Source organism: Melanotaenia boesemani, chromosome 18 (genome assembly GCF_017639745.1).
Source record: "Melanotaenia boesemani isolate fMelBoe1 chromosome 18, fMelBoe1.pri, whole genome shotgun sequence".
Lineage (NCBI taxonomy): Eukaryota > Metazoa > Chordata > Actinopteri > Atheriniformes > Melanotaeniidae > Melanotaenia > Melanotaenia boesemani.
In genome coordinates this window covers 25,031,169-25,052,427 of record NC_055699.1, presented here as the reverse complement: position 1 = coordinate 25,052,427, position 21,259 = coordinate 25,031,169, and the positions used below count along the sequence as shown (strand labels likewise).

The 21,259-nt window shown below is 40.7% G+C and overlaps 1 protein-coding gene and 1 long non-coding RNA gene across 3 annotated transcripts in view; one reads left to right on the top strand and one right to left on the bottom strand.

Annotated features, from left to right (window-relative positions):
• The window catches only part of mpp7a (membrane palmitoylated protein 7a), a 168,733-nt gene that overhangs the window by 143,710 nt on the left and 3,764 nt on the right, over positions 1–21,259 (bottom strand). The gene's annotated exons all lie outside the window — the stretch shown is intronic.
• On the top strand, positions 4,554–20,734 carry LOC121628514. The gene is made up of 3 exons (XR_006008189.1): positions 4,554–4,681; positions 14,494–14,499; positions 20,724–20,734. It is a non-coding gene; the product is annotated as an uncharacterized LOC121628514 (long non-coding RNA).

The window sequence follows — 21,259 nt, the reverse complement described above, 5'->3', positions numbered from 1 at the left end:
TTTGCTCCATGTTGACATGACAGCATCACACAGTTGCTGCAGGTTTGTCGGCTGCATCCATGATGAGAATCTCTTGTTCCTTCACATCCCAAAGCTGCTCTACTGGACTGAGATCTGGTGTCTGTGGAGGCCGTTGGAGTCCAGTGAACTCATTGTCATGTTCTAGAAAGCAGGTGGAGATGATCTGAGCTTTGTGACATGGTGCATTATCCTGCTGGAAGTAGCATCAGAAGATGCTACACTGTGGTCATGAAGGGATGGACATGGTCAGCAACAATACTCAGGTAGACTGTGGTTGTTAAACCAGGCCACGTTAGTACTAAGGGGTCCAAATGTAGCCCATTATTCTGCATACCTTGGTTGGAACCAGTGCTTATTAGACTTCCTGTTTCCTTTCTATCATCTTCAACCAGTCAGTCCATTCTCCTCTGACATCAACAAGACATTCTGGTCCAGACAACTGCTGCTCACTGCATATTTTCTCTTCTTCAGACCATTCTCTGTAAACCCTAGAGATGGTTGTGTGTGAAAACTCCAGTAAACACCAACAACAACCATGCCACGTTCAAAGTCACGTAAAATCCCCTTTCTTCCTCATTCTGATACTCGGTTTAAACTTTAGCAAGTCATCTTCACCACGTCTACATGGCTAGATGGACTGAGTTGCCGCCACGTGATTGGCTGATTAGATATTTGTGTAACAAGCATCTGAACAGGTGGAGCTGATGAGTGGATGATGAGCTTGTTTTGGGAAGTCTTTGTCCTCATCATGACCTCAGCTGTGCCTCAGGGTCACACCCTGCTAGTGCACATCTTCATTACAAAAACCCACCTTTTTCAAATATTGGTTAAAGGAAAATATGATCTGAAGGAAATATCCAAAATCAGGAATATAAAGACTACTCATGAAAGTAATAAAAATAATTATACTGTAGTTGCAAATGCACTATTGTGGTCTCTACTTCCTGGTCTTAACACCTCTTCCTCTTCAGCGCCCCTGTCCCATCTCCTCTCCTGTGGTTCCCATGCAGACACTGCAGCTCTTTGTCTCTCTTTGACCCATTAACAAGGAGGGGAGTCACAGTCACTATCAGTCGTCATACACACATTCCTCTGTCTCTTTCTCACAAATATACACAGTGCAAGTACAAGCCTGAACACGGAATCACTCATGAACCTTTACACTGATCCTGGGAAGTGGAAAAATAATTAACCTTTAATATTTACAGAAGGACAGAAAGGCTGGATGGATGCTTACTAAAGAAAATAATTATAATATACAACACTACACATACAGTATGAACTCACTCAGGTTAATTACAGGACGAGGACGGGCTCATGTAGCAGACAATGAGAAGGGAACTGCAGAGAGACATAAGCCTCACTAATCTGAAAGTCCTTTAAAATGCCATTGTTGCTTAGTAACCTACATCCTCATCAGATATTACTGAATTACTCTACCTGCAGTGCACAGGCAGCTGGTTTCAGACAGAGGAGATAAAGCAGATAAGAAAGCAGTGATGCAACCGACAGAGAAGTTGGTGGGATAAAACTCTTTAAACATGTGGGATGCATGTGCACGCGTGTTGTGTGTGATTACAGGATGACTTAACATCCGCAAGTGGAAGTGAGCCTGTTACCTTGTGAAAAAATTGATGGCTCTTTAGAATGAGAGAGGAAAAAGGAGAAAGAAAAGGAACTCCTGTCATCACAGCTGCAAAAATAATTTTTTTATAATATTAACAATCAGTTGTATCAAATTTTCAACATTGGATCCACAAAGGCAAAAAAAAGCTAGCATTAAATAAGTCCATATGAGCTGTGATAAGCTGTGATAAGACAGTGATTTCTGGAAATCTTCCTGAGACCATGCAGTGGTTTCCAGTAGATAATCATGTCTGGTTTTAATCCAGAAGATCACCAGCAACCAGCCTTGTCCCACGCACACAGAGATTCCTCCTGGTTCTTTGAATCTTTTGATATTATACTGTAGATGGTGGGATCATCAAACTCTGAGGAACATTTCTGAAACTTTTAGAGCCAGTTTGTCTCAGATTTGTGCTCCTTTTATATCCAGTCATGTTATTGATCTGTTGCCAATTAATCTAATTAGCTGTCAAATGTTGTTACTTTTCCAGCGTTTTGTTGCTCCTGTTCCAACTTTTTACAGATGTGCTATTGCCATCAGATTCAAAATGCGCTTTTTTTACATGAAATGTCTCAGTTTCAACATCTGATATGTTGTTCATGTTCTATTAGAAATAAAATATGGGTTTATTAGATGTGGAAATCATTGCATTCTGATTTTATTTACATGTTACACAGTGTCCTATCCTTTGTTGGAACTGGGGTTGTTTATCCTCTCTAAACCATGCCACGGCACTCTGGTGCTGCTACACTGATCATTTGTAACTACAGAACACAGAAAGGTGAAAATAAATTCACTATATGTTAGTAAGTGAGGGAGCATTCTGGTCCTGATGTTAAGATGTTGGAAGCAGAGGATAAATGGGTCAATATGAGGATATGAGGGAGTTTAACACGAGTTAAAGGCAGCTGGATTGTAGCATCCCCACAGATGCAGCTGTTGGATGTTTCCAGTTTGAAATGGTGTAAAAGTGGTCCCAGAAGAAAAGCCATCAAATCAGTGGTAGGGTCATAGGTCACCAAGACAAATGACAAGTGAATGATGGTCAGACGAATAAAGATTGTAACTTGGCGTCATTCTTTGAACAGTGATATGCTGGATAATCGTAGGGTGGTGTCATTCATGAGGACGCTACTTTACCATGTACCACCTCCCTGAAATTACACCACTCCATTGAAGTAGCATTCCCTGATGGCAGTGGCCTCTTTCAATAGGATAATATTCCCTGATACACTCTAAAAAAATTGTTTTAAAGACAGAGGCTAGGTAGGTTCAAGGTTTTAAATCCTCCATACCTCATCAAAACATGCTGCTTGGTCCAACAATTCCCACATATGCTCGATGAGTATATGTGGGAAGTGTTGGACCAATGAATCCAACTCATGGAGGCTCCACTTCATGACTCCCAGGCCTTAAAGGTTCTGCACAATGCTAGCTATAGTACCACTGTATGCCTTAAAAGGCCATTTGAAGACTCCTCAGAGCTGCTTAGGCTGCAAAAGACAAACTTACACATCACCAGGCAGATGGTCATGATGTTATAGGTGGCTGGCATATATTTCATATTTTTGGAATAATGCTGCAAACTAACAAGATGACACCATAATTAGTGCAGCTTCCGTACTTTGTCTATATATGTGGCTTGTTCAGGCAAAGTACTCAACTATGGACCACCAATGTTTGGGTTAGGTTAGTGAAAACCCAAATATCCACACTATCAGAGCCTGAAGAAGAAAATATAAGCCAAAGAGCCTCTGAAACATGACCAAATAAACCACTCGAGAGAAGAATCATAACCATGGACCTGACATTTTACATTATGATTCTATGAAATTTCACTCATCTCTACAGATGCGATCTTTTGGGAATGACCAGGATCTTTATACTGATGCTAAATATCCTGGGATATTAAAGCTCAAATTGAAGTGTATTGATCATTTTACATTTTAAGCTGTCCAGATGACTCCAGTCTAGTGTTATTTAGATGATCCAAGGTGTATAAAAGAAAAAATCATATTCTAACAGCTCTCTTTGTGCTGCGTTTGTGATTTATTGCCAGTATAACAGTCTGCCTCTCACTGTTGTGGTTCACGTGTGTTGCATGTTTAAACAGCACTCGTGCATTCGTTTGTTATTTTTTGTCTTCACTTTTACCTTGAAAACAAAGCCAAATATGCTGCAGCCAGATCTTACCCCACCACAGTTCCTGAGACGGGTAAAACAAAGCAAATATAGGCCCAAGTTTCATGTTTAGACTGAGCAGAAAGGCCTCTGCTCTGTCTGGTAAATCCACATCTTGTTGATGTCAGATGTTAAAGGAGAATTTTAAATGCAGGTAGTTAATGTAACGTTGTGACAAATCAATGATGCCGTCTAACACATCTGGTATAACATGGCTGAAGGTTGGCTGTGATATCCCCAACCTGTCAGCCAGGTTCCTCTGGAAGGTGCCGGTTGCCAGAAAACCCAGTGTAGGGAGCACTTGCAGAGGGAATGTTACGGCCTGGTCCTGGTGCTTCTCTGTAACGCCGGGCCCATAGCATCACAGAGGTCTAAGACCATCACAGAGGTCCAACAGCACAGCATGCGGAGTCGGAACCGGTTTATGAGCCATGCAGTAAGTCTTGTTGGTCTTTAAAAATCCGCTCACTCCGGAGCCTCGCGTCATACTACCCAGCAGTGCCAGATAAGGCATCACGCATCTTTACACACTCAGGTGCCATTTTATATCCAACCATCAATTTTATCAATAGCTACGGGTGGGGAAATTGTAGCCTCGCCGATGAGCAAGTTTCCACTAGTTTATTAATAATATCTCCCTTTCTTCTTTAAAAACAAACTTTAATATATAACACGTGGTGTGAAAGGTAATAGTGGATTGTGCGCAAATGTCTCACATCATTTTCTTGATTTTATTCTGTACTGTTGGTGTCGCAGTTTCCCGTTTTTCTAGATTTTGTACGTACGCCAGGGTCAGAGTTGCCATGGAGGTTGGGACATTCTCCCACCAAGTTTGGTTTTTATAAATCCTACGTTTTTGTACCTACGCCAGCTTTATAAATGAGGCCCCAGATCTCAGTCTAACAGAGCAGCTTTGGGATGTGGTGGAACAGGAGATTCTCATCTCATCGACAAACCTGCAGCAACTGTGTGATGCTGTCATGTCAATATGGAGCAAAACCTCTGAGGAAGGTTTCCACCACCTGGTTCCATCTATCACACCAAGAATTAGGAAGAAATTCTAACCCAATCCTAGAAGGTGGGCCTGATAAAGTGGCCAACAAGCTGGTGCTATGAATTCATATGAGTCCAAAACTTAACTACAAAGCAATAAACACGTTTTGGATTGATGCAGTGAAAGTACAGCACTGGTTTTCTGCAAGAGAGCAAAGGTATTCTCCGTATTCTCCGTATTCTCCGTCCAGAAGACAAGAAGAAATGCTTTTCAGCCACAGAGTTTCACATTTAACCCTGAACAAAGATTATTTCTTCCCTCTGTTTTGGTGTCACCATGCACCCACTGTTGCAGCTTGTCCTTGTAAGCCTCCACATTCCTGCTCATGACACAAACACATGTATAAATTAGCCATGGTGGCAGCTCTTCTATCCACACAGTTCCTCACTCTGACAGGAAAGCTACACAGCAGCTAGCATACGTAATCTAACCTCTCTCTCAGTCACACTTCCTCACCCTCTCTACAACCAGTGATAAATTCTGTTGAATACCAAGACTGTCCCAGAAAACCCCTGATACTCCAAACAGGACCTGCCACTTGGTTAGAAATATGTCTCAGTGGACAAAGACTGTCCAACACAAGCGGAAACTGAAGTGAATTTAAGGTAGCCGCTTTTAACCATAAAGAAAAATGCATGTCTAGATGTCTAGAATATTTTACCATGTCCTCCATGAACCTGAGGCCGCTTTCTCAAGCTGCATGAAGTAGGCATTACTCACTTTGAGGTGAGGCTCTATCAATTCTTAGACCAAAACAAGTCAAAGTAGCTTCAAATAAGACATGTCATGGTGCCTCCTGGTGTTGTTCTACTAGATGGAGAAGGTCTGAGAACAGATTTTTTTTTCTGGAAGCACATTATGCATGAAAGAAAAGCAGCTAAACTCTTACAACTCCAGCAGATTGCCAGCATCACTGAGCGTTATCACCTCTACCATCATCAGTGTCTCAGGAGTGGTAGTGTGTAGCTCTGTGGGGTAAACTGTGTTGGATATTTTACCCTTTAGTTGATCTACAGAAGTTTTCCAGGCATTTCTATTCCATCCAGGAGCTTTACAATCCAGCCACTAAATGTAGTTTTATTCAGAGACTCTATCTGGTAAAACCACAATAATCCATGATAACATTATGTACCACAGTTTCATCATAAAAAGATCACTATCACTGCTATGTTGCTAAGAGACCTCTATTTAGACCTGGACATGATGATGAAGCCACTTCCTTTCAAACTTTCCACCAATCAGAGAGCTTAGATTGACGGTAATGTCCAATCAGGAGCAGAAAGTTCTATGTGTGTCTGAAAAGAGCAGAAAAAACTGGAAATGAGGAAAAAGTAGAAATATAGAAATTGTTTCTGTTATGTTTGTTTCAGTTCGAATATATCTTCTCCTGAAAGCCAAGACTTGAGAGAATGATGCAGATGAGAAAAGGTTTGGTCACTGTTGATCTGTGTGTTATTTCTACAAAGTTCTGTTAGTAATAAATTCTGCTTTCTTCTTCTGGTTGGCCTTTATGCTGCTATATCTATTCATACATTCATTTTACATCATTTTAGCCTCATAATCTGAAGCTGAGGCTGGAAACACCGTGTCTGCATGCTGACTGGGATTAAAAGCTTCAGCTGCTGCTGGCAGTTTTACATAAAAACCAAATTAAAAAAAAAACAGGCGACCAAAAATAGCAAAAACATAACCTTGAGTTTTAGGGGTTAATACAACTGGCATCCAGGATTTCAGGTCTGTGCTGCACCAAACCTGCATCAGAGCTGCTCGCAATTCTGAACTCATATGAGAGGGAAAAAGCAAACTCAGCTAAAATAACAAATGATAAAATTACATTCCATCATCTGATGCCAGAAAAACTCAAATTCAACACATCTGTGATACAAGACATTTGGTATGGATCTGGTTTATATCAGTCTTGGCACATTAATATGAATCGTGGATACGACATGAAAGTGACTCTGCTAGAACTTTAATGATATAAATGCTTGTGCCAATATCTGATTGCAGATTTTCGCAGTCCTGGTTAGTGATAAAATCATAAATCATAAAACAAAAAAGCCGAGCTCTGGATGTTTGGCTACCTGACAAAGCATGTCAGCGTGAGTTTCACAGAAATCTGAACTTCTTTTTTACTCTAATGCTCATTTGATCTGTTTGATGTCATTTTTTGATGCATGATCAGGCATGAAGCATCACATCATCACATGTCTCTGCAGGTTCTGTATGATCCTTTATGTTCATATTTTTGCTTTGAATGAACTGAGTTGAGCAGATTACATTCATTATTACGTTTCTGAACACTTAATTTGAATGGAGGGTCATCATTTCTTAACACAAATTTGTTGTACTTATGTATTTTTTTTACTCTATGAACATTTGAGCTTCGACATGTCTGAGCAAAATCAACGTTTGTGTCGTCTTCTGTTGTTCATTTTTTAATAATTCTTTAGCAACGTTTGATCATTTACAAAGCATTTTGCTGTTTTACAATAAATTAATTAACTGACATGTTAATTTAGTTTAAGCTAATTGTTAAACGTGCCATCAATCAATGCTTCCACCCACTAAAAATGACCTTTCTCTATCACATGTTTGCTGTTCCTGCAAGATATTGTGGATCTTGTAACACAGAGGGAATGATCTTTTATGACCATGCAGATTTATTTGCAGACAGTGATGGGTACTTATCTGGATGCTTAAGGCTAGGGTGCAGTCTGGTTTCTGTTTCTACTTCAGTGTTCTAATCTAATGTGGTTTTCACCAGAATCTGTCCAGTATGAGCAGCAGGAGAGGAAGCGAGATATAATCCGACATGTTTCACATGCTTCTTTGGTCCACATCAAGACTGAATGAGTGTTCACACTGCTCCAAACGAACCGTACTAACTGTGAAAATGGACCAGGGTTCATTTAAAGCAGACCAAACAGAACTTAAACCGGACCAGACATCAAAAAGATGAAGACATCCAGCCTTCAAATGATGGAGTTCAGTGTGATTAATGGGAAACAATCATTTTCCCTTCTTTTGGGGGGATAATATTCAGTGCCTGCTGCTACTGAGGAGAAGCATGAAACTGGTTAAAGATGCAATGCTAGTCACGATCCACATTAGACCTGCACAGTGAGAATATTGGATTGCTGTAATTCTACATGGAGGAAAAGGCCAACATTAGACAAGTTCCTGCGTGCAATCATCAGATGAGTATCTGAGATGCTGTTGATGGTATGCACAAAACTGATGAAAACATTTTAGCTAACCAAAGGCAGGAAGCCCTACTGTAAGGCCAACTTTTTCATCTCACCATCAGACCCACCAATTAACGCATTCCTCCACCCTGCTATGCTGCATGGGACATATTAGACTATTGTCTGAACATATGGGTGTAACCTCATTTCTCTGTACCTCAAAACACTTTGTATGGGCTCCAGTTGCTAAGGAAGGGGTGCATAGGCATGACAAGGGGGGGGGGGGTGGGGGGGGGTTCAAGAACAATGCTTCAATTGAGTATCAAAAAGAGGGGCCCCAAACTTTAAATGTGACACACCTCATTGAAATCCCATCAGTCTTTAAGTGAGTGAAGTTCATCAATGTGTTGAAAAGAGTCATCCAGGAATTCAACATGAGCCACTAATGCATGCTTGTGGTTTATCTTATGGTTCCTGTAACTGAAGGGAGGTGTTTTGTTTCCTCTTCTGCCACATTTATCAAGATGGTGCTGAGTTAGCTGAGATCTAAGATATTTCGTTTAGCCAGTGATAATCTTCACTGTCCTCAACAGCCTCTGTACGTGGCTGAGCAGCACCTGTCAGCGCCCTGATTATCACACACAGACGAGAGTAAAACACACACCTCTCTCCCTCTTTACTTGCTCTGAAGCATCGTCATCTTCACTCCAATCCAGCAACACGCAGCGAACCACTTCCTCCTCCACTCAAGCAAAGCAGATCTCTTTCTACCTCAGCCCGACTCTCATTTCCCTGCTGCTTTGTCACTGAAATCTGAGCCCAGGTGAGGCGAGATGCTTACACAGCAATAAAAAAAAAAAAGGTTGGAAGTAAGCAGCACACCTGAATCTAACCTACTGACCTAAACTCTGCTGCTGTTGCTGCTTCTCTTCACCTGATTTAGTGCAGAAGTCAGAAGTTCAATTACATTTGTTCCAAATGGAAACAATAGAAGCACAGATCAGGAGGAAACTGGCTGATTTATGAGCTTTTAGTGGTGCTAAGGAACTGAAAGCTGCCTCTCAACCAAATACAGCCTCAATACTCTCCTAGAACTTCAGGTAAAGCATATTCCTAATGACAGATTTCACACCTCTGCAACTAAGAAGTAGCTATTACTGTAAATAGGGCTGGGCGATATGAACCAAATCTTATATCTCAATATTTTTTACCTGAATTACGATACACGATATATTTCTCGATATTTTATTTTATTTATTTATTTTTTGTCAAGTAACGAATGAGACTGTTCTAATTTACAGTCTTCAGTGTTAAATATTCTTTTATTAATGATCAGCAGCACATGTGCATTAAAACAGCAGACTGAAACAAAACAAATTAAAAATACTTTTCAATGACCAAAACAAAAACACAGCTGTGCAAAATGCAAAACAAAAGATGCTTTTAACTCAAAACAAGCTATCTCGATATAAACGATATTCCCTCCTTCTATATTGCGTCTGATAAAGTCTTGATATATTTGAAAATCTTGATATATTGCCCAGCCCTAACTGTAAAACAACAAAAAATGCTCATTTATTGTCTGAAAATCCCAAAATACAGAGCCTGTTAACCTGCACACCAAAAATCTGACCATTACCTGATTTCTGGTGTTATCAGATAATTCAGGTGGTCATGAAGACCAGGGCTACCCAACCCTGGCCCTCAAGGCCCACTATCCTGCAGGTATAAGATGTTTTCCTGCTGCAACACACCTGATCCAAATTAAATGGATCTCTGACAAACTGCACAGGTCTGCTATTGAGTCATTAATTGAGTCAGGTGTGTTGCAGCAGGGAAACATGGAAAGTCTGCAGGAAAGTGGTCCTTAAGGATTCCTGATAAAAACCGCATAATCTGATTATGGGAAATCAGATTAACACATCTAGATTTCTCCCCAATACCCCATTGTCTTTGTGCATGTAGACCCGTTTATCTGACTCATTTAATCTTTCTAGATCTGAACATAAACAAAGAGCTGTGTTGCTTCCAACCAAAGTCAAGCTTCTCTCGCCGAGATGACGCCAAGTTTGGATTTTTAAAACAGCATTCAAAATAACTTTGTTTCTGGACACCCGATGATAAAGAAAACTTCATATGTAAGGCTTGAAAACCATCAAAATCTTCAGAAATAAGGAGGGTAGAGTGGTTTTGGTGGATTCTCCTCACAGCAGTGACAAGTCATCAGCTCCTCTCACCGAGATAATAGCAAAGATTAACTTAAGAACGATGGTGCGTTCCAGTTGTCTCGTAATTCTGAGCGGCCTTAACGTTATTACCATGTAACTGGCGTTCCCACTGCACCGACTTGGAAAAAATACACACCTCCAAAATACTTTTAACTGCTTCGATATGAACTCACAAATGAACGCTGCAGTTACCAATATCCCAGTCATGTTCCAGTAGAGGACTAAGTTGCAAGCATTGCTGAATATATTAAATTTACATTCTCAAGCTTGTATGTCCTAGCTGCCGAGGATGCACCCAACTTATGGCGCAGCATTAGCATGGCAGCAGGAGCCTCCGTGCAGCAGTTGCTATAGTGACATTTTAGCTATTTCTAATAAAAGTTATTAGAAATACCAAAAGAAGAATGAGGCAAGTGTGAAGCATCATCTACGGCAGCTCTGCTCATTAATCTACTGATGGTCCACTGAACGTCCTGAAACTTCACTTCTGAATGCAGAAGTCAGGTTTTTTCCCAACAAACTGTCATTATCTAAATTCACGCTTTACAATCGCCGTCTAATTTCTGTATTTTCCAGATATGGTGACTTCTTCTTCACAGTCTATGCCAGGGATCACCGGCTCCGGTCCTCAAGGGCCGGTGCCCTGCAGATATTGAATGTTTCCCTACTGCAACACACATGTTTCAAATAAAATAGATCTCCAACAGCTTGTTGTCAAGTTCTTCACAAGCAGAACCTGCAGGACAACAGCCTTCGAGGACCGGAGTTGGTGATCTCTGGTCTTTGGTTAGGACAGCTCACAGTGTGACTTAACATAACAGTTCCTCTGTACACTGGTTATTCTAGTGTACCAGAACATAATAAACATACAGGACTAAACACTCACAGATTAACAGATGTAAAGGCAAAAAGCCTTTGTCTGCAGATCTGAATCTATAGATCTGAATCTGCAGTCCGCTGCTTTTGAGAATGTTGTGTTCAGGCGTCTGCTGTTAAAATAGAACTCTTAACCTCGACAGATTTTTACACTTCAACACATTTCATCCTGTTAAAATATCCTGTTGTTACCTCTGCAGCACTCTGTCAAACAATACTCTTCTGTTCACTGGATGCCAAATGGTCCAGTCATCACCCTCCATGCCACCCCCACCCCAGTACTCCAACCCCTTCTTTGCAATCTGTCTCAGTCCTTTGTGTCTGTATCTGTCTTTCCCTGACCGAGAAGCTGCTGATGGTCAGTCAGATTAGCATCCAGCCACTGAGGGGCAACTTCAAAACGGACAAAGAAAGAGCTGCTTTGTTTTTTCGGTTGCTGATGAGCCCGGAAATGAGAGAGGAAACTGGGTGGAAAGAAAAAGAGGCATTATGATGACCAACACTGAGGTTATGTTCACAGGAGAAGTAAGAAACCAGCAGCATCATGGTCATTGCTTCTGTCACATCAGGCTCCTTAGTCTGAAAGTTGTGTTTTATATGGTTTAATGCTGCAGTGTAGAGGTTAGATTTTTTTCTATTTCTAAGAGTTTTTTTTGCATTCTTGATGCAAGCAAACAATTCTGCACTGATGCGAGGAAATACAGTAATATAAGAGTGATTAAAACCATTAACGGGTTATTTTTCCACTGAGAAGAAAGTCGAAGCTACAATGGTAGATTATGGTTTATTGTCATGTAACACCAAAGACAAAGATAAACAAACAAATTTAGTAAAAAACACCAGAGAAGAAGGTGCAATGCTTATGTTGCTCTGAGGGGTAATATGCCAGAGGAATACAGAGCCATGAGTGAGAAAAATGCAAACATCATTTTTAAAGCTGACATCTGGACACACGTTTCATATTTTATTTTATTTTATTAAAGTAAATAAAAATAACAATCACCAAATGTCTGCAGTCACTAAATGCATCAAACCCAACTAACTACAAAATAATTAATAAAATACTGTAAAAGATAAAAAATAAAAAATAAGAAATGTTGGATTCTAACTGCAGAAAAATCACCAAATCAGCTGATTTAATGATATAAGGACATGGTTGTTGAGAGTCCATAGAAAGTTTGATCTTTTGATTTAGAATTTTTCATGAAGCATTTTAATTCGATCCAGCTGTTGATCTGAATACTTCTGTCCATTTAAACATGGCTAATGAGACTCTGGTGTGTTGAAGTAGGGAAAGGTTACAGTAACTAGACATGTGTGCTTTACAGAAAGCTATGGCTGCATCTTACAGCCATGCTAAGGTCTGTTTAAAGGATTCTGTGAGTAAAACTAGTCTAGTAACCAGATATTTGATTTGTGGAATCAGTTTCAACTCCCCTGTATATCAGCCAGTTCCAGGCTTTACCCCCCAAACACCAAAATGTGTTATGTCCGCTGTTTATTTTATGATTTGTCAAGAATAAATTAGCAAAATGTGGTCTCTTGGTATGTGGAGATGTTTCTGGATGTGTGAGTGTATATGTGTGTGGGGGGGTCAGCCATGTACCTTTTAGGGGGGCAGTCTAGGTCGATCTGGGGCCGGCAGGCCTTGGGTTTGATCTCACTTACTGTGCCAGCTGTGCCCCCTGGTGTGTTGCGGGTGGGTGTTTTTCGGGGAGGGCGGCGGCTCTTTGGTCCTGGGTATGAAGACATCTGTCCCTAGCTCGTCCTGTCCTTTGGGGGATCCCGGGGAATGGGGGTGCCTAGTACCACACGGGTTTGTTGGCTCGCTCCCTGGGGGACGTTTCCTACAGCTAACTTGTGGGTTTCCTTCCCTCCAGTCCTGCATCCACAGGCTGTGTTGCTCTTGGGCTTACAGCTTGTCTGTCTGTTTTATTGCTGCTGGTGATTGTCGGTTTTGTTTTCTTAAAAATGCTGCAGGTGTTTCTTGTTGTTGTTTGTTTCCTTCCAGGTGTAGCAGCTGGGTGTCTATATATTTCTGCTAAGACTGAACAGCTGATGTTGTTACCTTATATCTGGTATATCCTTGTCTTTTTTCTCTTTTATTTTCTCTCATCTCTTCACTCTCATTTTCTCTTTCATCTTCTTTCTTTAGTTTACTTTCTCCTTGCTTAACCCCCCAAGCTTCTTGTCAGGTCCAGCATAAATATGCAAAAATAGCAACAGACAAATTGAAAAATAAAGAATCATACTTAAATTATCCAGAGGGGCCTAATATCTATAAAGCTCCCTTTGGCAAAGCAAATTTGTTCAGCACAACACAGAAGCCAGACCTTCATTCTGCTGTTTGTAGGGCTGCCACAATTAGTCGACTAGTCACGATTATGTCGACTATTTTAATTGTCGACAACTAATTTAATAGTCGAAGCTTCGTTATTTTAAAAAGAAACCTGCAGCGGCATTTTCCACTGCCGCCTCTGCGTTTCTGTCCATGGCACACATGCGCAGTAGAGGTAATCGGGGTCAGACGTGATGTCACCGGAAGTAAAACCAGACGGGCTTTTGTATCATCATGGCTACCCGGCAACGGACTTCTAAAGTGTGGGAACATTTTAAGAAAACAGAAGAAAAAGCTGTCGAATGCGTTATCTGCAAGGCAAAACTTGCCTTCCACAACAGTACAAGTGCGATGCACGAGCACCTGAAAAGGAAGCACATTGTGGCTGATTGCGACAACGAGGAAGGTGGACCGTCGTCTAGGTAAGCTAACTGGCTAAGCTAACAACATTAGCGTAAAACTTACTTTCTCATACCGATAGCTGCAAATGTTAACAGAAGTGATGACGATTTGATTAACCTTAGTTAGTACACACGTCACATGTTTCCTGTAAAGTTATAACGGTGATGTTTTGGCCAGTGCCTTATCCTTATTCCATCAACTGTTTGCACTTTATGATACGTGTTTGTTGCTACAGGCTGCATATTTCATTAAAGGTTTAATGAACTACCATCTTAATCGTCTTTATTTTAGTTAGCATATACCTCATAATATAATCATATGTAAATTAGATGTAAAATCTAGGTTTTGTATCCAATTTATATATGATCCGATTAGTCGACTAATCGAAAAAATAATCGATGACTAATCGATTATCAAAATAGTCGTTTGTGGCAGCCCTAGCTGTTTGATGCTAGACAGGACAAGGTTAAAAAAAAAGTTAAATAAAGAATAATAAGAATACATTTGCAGAAATCTCCCAGGTGCTGTACAGAAACACTCACATTGGTTGTTTCACACAGTCAGTCAGAAGTTTAAAGAAGTTGGTAATTTATGCATTTCTCCAGGAGCCGTGGAGAAGAAAAACTTCAGCTTGGAGGATGAAGGTCCGAACAAGAGTTGGGCCTTCAATAGAAAAGGGCTCCGATATCGATGTGATTCACGAATCAGATGTTGGGCTGAATTCCTCGATCCACCTCACCGATCCACGGAGGGGGATTCATGGTCCAGCGTTTGCAAATTCTAAGTATTATCCAGGTTTAAACCAAACAAAATATGTTGATACAGAATCAGATCCTGAAAGATTTCCATTGAAACTTGTATACATAAATAATTATATATGATTTATTTCTTTACTCCGAGTTTGATATCGGAAAATATCGGTATTGGACGATTTCCAAAATTCAGATATCGGGATCCGAAACCCAAAAAGGTGGGTCGGTGCATCTCTAGTTCTAACTAGACTCTACTGTAACATCAAGTAAAGATAATGCATCTGCAGAACTTGTAGACCAGCAAGATTTACTCAGTCACACACAATAAATGCATCATAAACAACCGTTGCCAAGTGACCCTACAAACCAAATGCGGACTCCACCCTGCAGATCTATTCAAACTCTATTCAAATCAGTGGTGTACCCACCATCTTTCCCCACATACTGCTTCTGTTATCAGGAAGGAACAATCCCAAACTCACTATAAATATCACGCTTTAATTTCACCAGAGCCAAAAACAAATCTGCTCCAAGTCATTTCAGTGAGGGTACTTAGCAATTAGTGGTGAGCTAGGAGTCAAGTCACCAAAGACATCTGCTGTTTGATATGAGAGTACCATCTGACGGGCAGAAGAGAATGATTACAGCCGCCTATATGTCTTAAATAAAGGACAGATGCCAAATTACATCTGTAGTAATGTTAGGTTACCGTTATGTCAGGCATGCATGTTAATTTTACATCAGCTTTGCCACGTGAAGACTCAGCTACTGGTGTCATTCTTAAAATACTAAGTAAAATATAAAAGCCTGAAATAGTGCAAACAATTACCATTTGTTTTAAATCCTTGCTAAAGTAGCTCCTAGCAGTAAGCTAACCAACAAGTCTGACACAATTCCTGACTTTTGAATAGCACTTAGCTCACCAGGATTCCTCCATGATTTTCCAAACAGAGAGAGCATGCAAGAGAACGGAGAGCATAGCCTGCTCTCACCATGCTTACACTTGGGCCACTCCAGGTCACAGTTTTCTCTGAACCAGTGTGTGTTTGCAGCTTCAAGCCAAAACTTGTGGAGCTGCTGCTCTAAAACCAGCCCACAATATACTGTGTTGTTGTAAACAACAACCAAACTGCTGTAAAACGCAAATTACACATAAAATACACAAAAAAGGACAGAAAGTACAAACATGTGCAGCAAACCAAATCGGTTGTATCTGGATCTCTAAATGTCACTCAGGAGTGGAAGTGTAATCAGACACGTCTGCACTCATCAGATCCCACATGGCTTACAGAGGACCAGAAACTGGGATGTCATGTGTCCAGTAAGAAAGTTTTCCATTCAGTGTAAAGGTAGAGCATGTTAAATGCAGATTTTTATACAGACATGTCAGAATTCTGCAGCTCTGTAACTAAAAATAAACGGAGAACGTGCTGTAAGCAGCAGTTAACGCTCAGATCCATGATACGAAGCTTTTGTTGCGGCTAAGTTTCTGCTTTAGTCACAGACTTTTAATTGAATCATTACCCGGGTCAGGAATGTCTCAGGCGGTCTCTCTGTTGATCACAGGGGACACCAACTATCCGTTTTGTGCACAATGGTCAGATACCTAGTACAGCGTGCAGTAACCACAAAAAAAATACCAAGTTTGTTTTAGTCCAGTTAATTCATAGTTCAAGAGAAGCCTTCTCTAAGCCAGGGTGGAGTTGAGGACGCAGGGCTGCCTTTATAAGCCTCACTGCCTCGACCGACTGTTCTTTAAAGCTCTCTGTTAAATCTTGTTGAACCTTTCAAATCAGTGGAAATGACAACTTTTTGCATTTCTACATTAACTACTTCAAATTTTCAACCAATCACACAGTTGTTTTCAGATGCCAAACAGTAAAAAAGTTTTGCTCTGGCAACGTGTCGAGAACAAGCCACTAAAGCTCCCAAACCAGGACCACGGGAGTCACCTTGAGAACAAAAACAAAAGGCTTCATTTACCAATATCTTCTTAAAGAAAAGTAATCGACCAATCTGGGCAAACACTGGAAGTAAACCATCCGCCATTGCTGAGATGGCAAAGAGACAAGGGTTAAGATGAGTCTGTCTTTTACTGACTGGGGAGCTCTCACAGTGCAGGTAGAATGCAAGATGGATGCTGGATTAGCCGCCGCTAGAGGGCACATCACTGAGAAAATTGCAAAATATCTGTAGTGTGTCTTTAAGAACAATTTTTTTAGTAAGAATGGTAGGTGAATGAGGCCTATCTTCCATCCCACCTCACAGGTAAACCTTGTCGCCTCATACCAGAGTGGCCATATCTGGCTAAAGGGTGTTTGTCAAAGCACAGGCTGCAAGCCATAAAAGAGCCCAATCAAGCCACTCTTAAACCCCAAAAGTGACACTTGAAATACTTTTAGCCCTGGCATGCCTCTGTTGGACCAGTCCAAGAAGCTCACCATCATACCTCTTTGTCTTTTACTTCCTTTAGCTTCTTTGCTCAACTAGTTTAGCTACCTGACGCCCCATTCTCCCTCATCTGTGCTGGTTTCATAACGTTGATTGAGCCATCAAAGAGTGAAGATTGCATAGCTAATGGTTATAATATGCTGCTCTAAAGGGGTATTCACAGCCAAATTGCTCTAATTGTACTAAATACGCAACAAGGGAATAGACCCAGTGGGCCAAAAGATGAATGAAGACCTGTCCAGTGCACACACACAAACATACTCAGATTAGCTGGAGAGTGTGCTTTCACGCTCGGAGATAAAAGGATGCATTCACATACACACAGACTTCTTTTAGCCATTTAGCAAACATTTACATGCTGTTGAGTTGGGTGGTGAATGGAATAAAGGGGCTGAGAAAATGAACATGCAGCCTTGTGGGGCTTTGGAGACACAAGGAAGTGGCAGGAGGCGAGGCAACAAGTGAGCAGAGCTACAGCTGTCACGATTTGAGACACCAAACACACAAAGAGAGGATTTACCCATGAAAACCAGCATTACTGAAAGGAAACAGTGCTTGCCAACTAACAGAGAAGAAGCATCGAGTCTTCAAATCCGAGTAGCAAAGTCAAAAGTAGAGCAGGTATCAAAAGATTTATCCAGGCATCCATTAATTAAACAGACCAGATCAGAGAACTGAGCAACAATGGAAGATCTGTGCTTCCTGCCTGACAGAGGTTGATCTCAATCATTACTGAAGCTCAAAAGCCAAGAAGCCAAGAAGAGAAAGATCCCTTATCAGAAGCATAAACTCAATTTAGATCATCTAAACCTCTAAAATGTTCAATAGAACTTGTAGAATTCTCTTTTTAAAATGCAAATCTCTTCTCTTTACCATAAGATTAATAACAGTTTACATCTAAAGGTCAAGTTACTGTCACTTTTATCTGCAGAGATCATTCAAGGAAGGAAAACATGGGTTAGGACCCGGTTTGGTAACCACTCTAAATATCAACATCAGGACCGGATCGTCAGTAATAGACATCACACACCCTGTCCTGACAGAGTAAACAAAGCGTGTAATTCTCATCTGCATACAGAGTCCCTGAATCAAATTTCCATGCACATGCACACAGAATCCAATCAGAACTTCAAGGTGCATTGATCCAGATCTTCAGCAGCTGCTGTGATTTATTGGACTGAGCCATAAACTACAAACACATTGAGCTATTTCGGTTCTGTTTGCCCAAAGTGTGTTGAATTATTCACCGCTTGCCATAAGGGAAACAGGCTTAGTAAAGCTAAGCAGAAGCGGAGAATGGAAACCCTCATAAATAAAAAAAAAACATTAGACAAACAAGCTCAACGTCAATCACGTGAACCCACCATGTGAGACCATCCTTTCCTAACAAGCCTGAACAGTATTTATTAATTTAAATAATTGACTTGCAAACCCTTAAAACAGATTATTTAACTTTAGTGATGGTGTTTGATATAAAGCCCTAAACTCCAAGCCATTTCTTGCCATTTCTTTTTTTTTTATTTGTTTTTTTAATGTAAAACTGCCAGTAGAAGCTGAAGCTTTTAATTCCAGTCAGCATGCAGACATGATGTTTCCAGCCTCAGCCTGGAAAACTTCCATAGATCACCTAAAGGGTAAGCTATCCATCACAGTTTACCCCACAGAGTTACAACCTACCACTCCTAAAACACTCATGATGGTAGAAGTGACAGACCTCAGGAGGTTTTAAGGATTGACCATGATCCGAGTTACTGTCCTTGTCAGAAAGGCTTTACATTTTAAAATCAAGGGATTAGACAGCAAATGTACATTAAAAAACTGGTGTTTTGGTTCTGCATGCCTTAAAGCAGGAATGCAATGGTGCCCAAACAGCAGTCTGAAACAGTGTGTATCTTGTTATCAGGACTGTATAAAACCTGATTTTCATAACAGTCCTGTTAACACAATATAGTTTTATCCCCTCTCTCTGGTTCACGATGTAACTGATTTTCCCCATGCGCCTACATCCATGCTTTCTCTGCTCCATCATATCAGCCCACAATGAGTCAGGAGTGCTGCATTTTATGTAAACAAGCTGGAGTCCAACACAGCCAATGTCGGTGTCTGATGGCTGGCATCTGCTGGGTGGGCTCATTCCACCGCAGCCCTGCAGAGGCTCAGGGTGGAAGTGAGCGCAACCCTACACCTCTGCAGCACAGGCAGGCAGGCCGGCGCAAAGCAACACAACATCACTATGGGTGATGCTCATCGACTGAACAGAGACACAGCCAAGTGTGTCACTTTAATCTCTCCATCTGTGATCAGCAGGGCAGCACAAGTCACCGCCTCTACGCAGATTAGTGATATCACACAGAAGGACGGGGATTATGAACGGAAAGCGGGATGGATGGATAAATATTAAAGATGAATGGAATGTAAGCTAGTAAAGGAACAGAGTGAAATACTGCTGGAACTGTGCCTACGGATATTTGGTTTGACTGTTCTTAGTTTACATACTATGATCACTGCAACCACAACCAAAGCATACTGACTCTAGGATATCTTTGTCTTTGAAGGGATATCCTAGAGATAAGTTCTTGTCTTTCCTGGAAAATACTTCTAGTTCCTGGAATTTTGCTTTTATTAATTACTCACTTAGCAGCTGTAAATTTTGCAGCAAACAGAAAGATGCTGTGCAGTTATCATCACCCTGACATTTAAGGCCTTACTTTGACATTTTGATCGTTCTGGCTTCAGACTATGACTGGGTTATAAAACTATTTCAATCAGTCAGTCAGTCAAATTTTATTTATAGAGCACTTTTCATGCACAAAGCAACACAAAGTCCTTTACATAAGAAAGACAAATTCTGCAAATTAAAAACAAAATTTAAAAGCCATCACACACCAGGGTTTATAACAGAAAATTAAAAACACATCTCATTGCAGTTTCTTTCACACACAATCTCACACACATGCACTCACACACATACAAACAAAGCGCATGTACCCTCCTACCACCCACCCATACCCCATTCTGTACAAACATGAACTCCCATCCCAAGTTACTGTCTCTTAACTGAATGTAAGTATAAAATACCAACAGAATGAAAACATCTGGCTCAAAGCTGCTGTGAGGAAACAATTTCTTGGGGATCCAGTCACACCAGAAGCAAGTCCACCCATGATCACAGAGGGCTCCACCACAAGAACCAATCAGGTCAGGGCAGGCCGGGGTCCACACCACAGCCACAGGGCTGCAGTGCAGGACCCCCAGCCCCCCAGACAAGAACTGTCACTGTGAATGCACGATATTTAATGGACCGATAAAATATCGGCCGATATGGGGATTTTTTTGACAAAATGATGGAGCTACCGGTGTGGAGCATCCCCTGGAGGAAAACACTGGATTTAAAAAGTAAAAACCAGATTAAATAAACTTAGAAACAATAAGAACTGATTAGAGTGACAAGAATAAAAATTCAGATAAAGGAGTCCAGGAAAATAAAATAAAATATGGTGATGTAACTTCCTGTTATCTTCAAAACATCCGGTCTTTTTAAACATGGTGACGTCCATGGTCTTAGCATTGGCCTCTAATATGGAAGCTAATAAGCTGCAAAATAGACTATATGTGGATGTTTTATTTTGTTTATACCCCAACTTCCTGCTGCTGCATGTCATGTTTTTCTGTTGCGCTCACTTGGTGACAGTGTTGCTACCGTTATTTGCACATACAAAATAAACTAAATAAATAAAAAATAAAGAGTCTACATGCATGAAGACAGTGTATTAGGGACAAGCCAGGTGTGTTAATACAATATATTATAATCAGATAACTGTTGTTATCTGTTAAAGAATAATCAGATTATGTCTGTTGTTGCTGTCCCCAGCACACAGAGATTCCTCCTGATTCCCTGAATCTTTTCACTATATTATTCACTGTAGATGGTGGATCTTCAAAGTCTGAGGAACATTTTTTCTGAAATTTTCCACAATTTTTAGACCCAGTTTGACTCAGATTGGTGAACCTCTGTCGATCTTTCCATCTGAAAGGGTCATTTAAATGGATTCTGCTGTCGTTATCATTTAAAAAAAAAAACGCAACATTTTAATAATAAATGGCTTTGCCCAATGGCTAACCATACCTGCAGTATGTTTTT